General features: G+C 33.0%; 1 long non-coding RNA gene across 1 annotated transcript; it reads left to right on the forward strand.

Moving 5' to 3' along the window:
- Nucleotides 1-1,760: 1,760 nt before the first annotated feature.
- LOC145162268 (uncharacterized) lies at nucleotides 1,761-3,368 on the forward strand. Its single transcript, XR_013738998.1, has 4 exons — nucleotides 1,761-2,320; nucleotides 2,582-2,869; nucleotides 2,943-3,065; nucleotides 3,142-3,368. It is a non-coding gene; the product is annotated as an uncharacterized LOC145162268 (long non-coding RNA).
- The last annotated feature ends 1,951 nt before the right edge of the window (nucleotides 3,369-5,319 follow it).

Below are 5,319 nucleotides of genomic sequence, written 5' to 3' on the forward strand. Positions count from 1 at the left end.
GTAGGATTTAAATTCATCACACCCTTTAGAATTCTTACCATCCTTTCTAAATTTCCACCATTCTTCCTGAATTCCGGAGTTTTCGGCATCTCAACATTATAGGAAAAGCAGCATATATGACAATTTTTTATTGGGCTCTTTTTCTTAACTCCACTCATACCAACATATCAACGCTTCTGATAAGTAGTTTCTATACATATTGATCGATCCAGACTCCATAGCAACAAAAAAAGTTATGAGCAACTTCCAAAAACAATGACCTAATTTTAGAAGGTACGCACCAATGATTGATCAGAAAAATGGTCATAGTATTTGGCCTATATTTTGATACTGATGTTTATGGAATGCGACAGAAGATGGTGCCCTCTGACTGGTAAGATTAGACCTTTAAAGTAAAAAAATTTAGAAAAAGTTGACTAGTGTTGCTAATGGAAGACATTCCAACGACTTCATCTGCTCACAGAAATTACAACATTTGATCATAGTCTAAATATATAACACATTTTTAATTGATAGTCACTCGGATATCACAGTAACTAGGGGGCACTGTGAGAAAATATCTAGCTTTGTCTTTATATCTCGCTAAAGAAGCAAACATTATGTTTTCATGGAAGTCTCGAGATGGATTTTTGTTGCAAATTTTATAGGAAGGTTGCATAGTTTAGCTTTATAAGTGCACATATAGATTATGCTATTGTTCGCTTTTATAAAGGGTTAATCCGATTCGGCTCTTGAAAGTTGCTGTCGATAAGTGCAATCCCTAGTCACTGTTTGGTAAATATTATTTATAATGTTAAGCGTATCCTGGCCTAGAGCCAACGCATTCGATCTAGTGCTATATATGTGCATGCGTGCAAACTCGGGAGATCTTGTCTGGCTCTTGGTGTTTGAAAGAGGTATCATGAATGCATCAAGTTGGAAAAAGAAAATCTTTCTTTAATAGAAACCTAGACAAAGTCTAGTATCTTGAAGAGTATCTAGTTTAGATATGTTATTTGTTCTATGTATTTTAGACTTTCTGGTGATCATTTGTTCACATGCCAAACTGAATCACGCTCTGGAATGTGGTTTTCCTAGTCATTCTAAAAAACCTCGTGTCTTTTAATTGAAACTTGTTAGACAAGGAGTTCCTTTGCCAAATCGAGTGATATATATGGTTCCTTTTTTCTTTCTTTCTATAAATGGGTTAAATACAAGAAATAACACTTTTATAATCCAGTCGTGTATCATGATAGCTTTTGTTAGTTTTTGCTTTTTGAACAAAATCTTCGGCTGTTCTAAAAAATATATATGTGTATATGATATATCTAACTAACAGAACAATACGACACCGTACGTATGTATATTAATGATCACATATCACTTGGTAACTCATAACATAATCTTGATGTCGTCATATATATACCACTCCAAGAGACACCTTGAGTGAACAGCAGTAGTTGCGTCGATTGGTTTCCATAAATCATCTTTTCCATTATCTACAATTGGTGCAAATGTTCATGCTCACCAGTTGTAACTTTACTGAAAAAAACACTTGCTTTTTTTTTAATTAAATAATAGAATGATATCAAATTAGGTAAATCACATATAATACGGTAAGATTATTTAAATAGAAAGTGTTATTGTCGTGTGTGTATATATATATATATATATATATATATATATATATATATATATATATATATATATATATATATATATATATATATATATATATATATATATATATATATATATATATATATAGCGGATAAGGAATATACATTACAGCCAATCTAAGCTTAGATATTAAACCTATAAAATATGTTGTTTTAATTTAGTAAATATAACCGATTTGGTTTCACTTGGTAAATATATCATCCTCGATAACATTTCTTTCCTCCATCATCGTTTTACCATCCCTATTTTCTTTCCTCCATTATTGTTTATTACGTCACTCCAGTGAACATTACTTTTTTCCATTGTCAGGAAGATCTAAGATAATCAATATTCTTGCTTCTTTATCATAACTATTGCGTCGATCTTGAATCTACATCTTCAATTGTTAATCGTGAATCCCCTAACCGCAGTCTTTATATAGTAAAACAATGTATATTCATGAGGTTTCGAGACATTGAAGAAACAATCAAGGAGTTTGTTCAGATTAGCACATTCATCGATGACTGATCTGCATTGTTATTGACAAAGCACGACGGAATGAGGGTTGCCGACTATCTCACCTGCGAAGCAAGGCATGTTCAGATCGGCCCGGCGAGACGAGGCAAATAGCCCCCCAGCCTCTACTCTGTCGCAACAACGCAACAAATCGACAACAAACTTGGTATATTCTCGGTTAATAAAACACTTTCCCATCTTCAAATTCCCCTTCTTTATGTATTATTTCTTCTATTCATCTTCAATTTAGAGTCTGATCAGTTGAGTTGATTAGTTTCTTGATTCGATGAAATGGGTCTTTACTCTTTACATCATTCTAAATTGGTTTGAAATAATGGATTGGTTTGAAATAATGGATTGGTTTAAGAATGTATCTCTAAATATCTGATGTATAATTGGGGATGTCTAATTCCATCTTTTTTAACAGGGAAGAAGATACGATTGTGCACATAAGGTGCTCGATGAAATGCCCGAATCAATGGATGCAGTTTTCAACGCTTTTGAGAAGAGGTCTAAGCCATGGAAGACATATATCAATCTGGTTGATGTCCATTCTGGTGATTTTTTAGCTGTTTCAAAGATTCGTGGAAGATGAGATGGCTTTGAAACATTGGAGAAGTGGGTCACCGGCTTATTTGCTGGTCATACAACAATTTGTATGAAGGATGAATTCGGTAATCTTTGGGTTAGGGAATCATGACAAGATAATTAAAAGGTATTGTGTCTCTGCTCTTCATATATCTATGGTAGAGATATCAATTTATCATTTTGAATGTTGAATCTTGTAGGGTGAGGAAATTATTGTGACGGTTCCTTGGGATGAATGGTGGATGACTTTTAGGAAACATTCAAGATTATTTAGAAGACTCTCAAGTGAACGTCAAAATTGATAAATCAGATTTTATAAATAGGTTGTTTGAGTTTAATCATCAATAAATAGAACTATATTATAATTGCATGTGTTTTAATGATTGATGTTTTGAACAGGTTTAATGTAAGAGCTTGATATTTTGAATAAGGCTAACTGTAACTAAGGAAATCGACAACATGATCAAGGGCGACCCTCTTTGAATTCATTTATGATTAGTGTTATATTTATCAATGAATATAACGGCTGGAAATGTAGCAATTTAGATGACTTTTGTATTTTGTTAAAATATATTCATATATGGTTAAAAATGTATGGCTAAAGTTGTATTCGTGTATGATTATGATTAGAGGTTCATTCTTTTGTAATAAATTAATTTGTTTAGAGTTGTATTCATTTATGATTATGATTAGTGGTTTATTTTTTTCGAATGAAATGATGAATTCTTAAACATTCTTTGTTTTCAATTCATTAAAAAAAAACGAGTCTAGTCATGACATCTTCACTTATGAATATGACACTACTTGATAAATATTCGGATAAAATAATTAATGTGTCAGTATTTTTGATGTGGTTGGTAAAAAAATAACTTAAAGCAAAAAAAAAAATAACGTTTTATTTGTTAAAATTGTGGCAAAAACGTTTTTTAAAATCATTTTATTGATTTTGTTAATTAAAAATAGATTATATAAATTCCTAATATTTGGGTAAAAAATCTATTAATCATATTAAATCCCAATTTTAGGAATTAATTAATTACCCATAAATTATCCATAATTAATTATATTGTAAAATTCCTTTCATGCCCTTATATGATGATTGGTTCACAACTGTTCTCGCGTTCTCAACCTTTTAGGTGTTCTCATTTGATTTTTTCCATATATATATATATATATATATATATATATATATATATATATATATATATATATATATATATATATATATATATATATATATATATATATCACTACAAGAATAACCGGTAATAGCGGCGACGCCTTTAGCAGCGACGGCCACTTTTAGCGGCGACAAAGAAAAAATGTGTTTTTTGTCGCCGCTAAAAGTATGGCGTCGCCATTAAAGCCTTATGTTGGCGATCCGCGTCATTTCAGCCCTATCCGTCGATTTAAGTGATAATCCAACGACTAGGAGGACATAGGAAATCTCGCGAAACCCTCTGTTGTGTCGCCGCTAAAGAGCACCCGTCACCGCTAAAGGCTTATGCTGGCGATCCGCGTCATTTCAATCTCATCCGTCGATTTAAGCGTTGATCCGACGACGTAGAAAATCCCGCGTTGTTTTTCCTTTGGTGTGTCGCCACTAATGAGTAGGCGTCGTCGCTAAAGGTGTCACTTCTAAAGGTCGTCGACAATAAAACCCTCTTCGTCCTCACTTTCTTTCCCGATCTTCTGTACTTTCCCGCCTTCTCCCTGCTTACTATCGTCGACTTCATCGTATTTTCACCAAAATATTCGCAATTTCACCCATCTTCCCCATTTTCTCCATTTTCTTTTCATTTTCTCTTATCCCTACTAAATTTCTAGCATTTGTGATGGTTGCTGGAATTTTGAGATTACCCCACCGCTCTCGCCGGAGTATACCGCCACCAACACTATTCTCACCGGAATTTTGATTTTGTGGATGTGTATTTATATGTGTATTTTGTGTTTGTAGATGTGGATGAGTATGTGTATGTGCATTTGTATGTATTTGTCTAATTTGAATACATTTAATGTATGTATATGTGTTTTTGTATGTGCAATTCTATGTATATGTGTATTTTGTATGTTTATTATGTATGTTTTGTGTTTTTTATGTATATTTGTATTTTGTATGTGTATTATGTATGTTTATGTGTATTTGTATGTATAGAAATACATATAAATAGCAGCGACACTTTTAGTGGTGATGGAGAACATTAGCGGCGACACACCTTTAGTGGCGACAAATGGAGCAATAGCGACGAACCAATAGCAACAACGACCCTTTAGCGACAACATGTTGGACCTTTAGCTGCGACGCCCGTCGCCCCTAATGATCGAAATTCTTGTGTGTGTGTGTGTGTATATAATATGGGAGCGTTCAATAAAAAACATTTCTTATTGCGAGAACATTTGAGAACAAATTTGGATCACACAATCTTTTTTAATTAAAATTATAAAATAATATACATATAAATCAAAAAATAGTTTAAAAAAAATCTCATTAACCAACACCACCAACCACCACCCACTAACCACCATCCACCCACCACCAATCATCACTACCCACTACTCACCACCACACCACCACCA

This window comes from Lactuca virosa, chromosome 3 (assembly GCF_052849685.1).
Source record: "Lactuca virosa cultivar CGN04683 chromosome 3, Lactuca_virosa_CGN04683_v6, whole genome shotgun sequence".
Classification (NCBI taxonomy): Eukaryota; Viridiplantae; Streptophyta; class Magnoliopsida; order Asterales; family Asteraceae; genus Lactuca; species Lactuca virosa.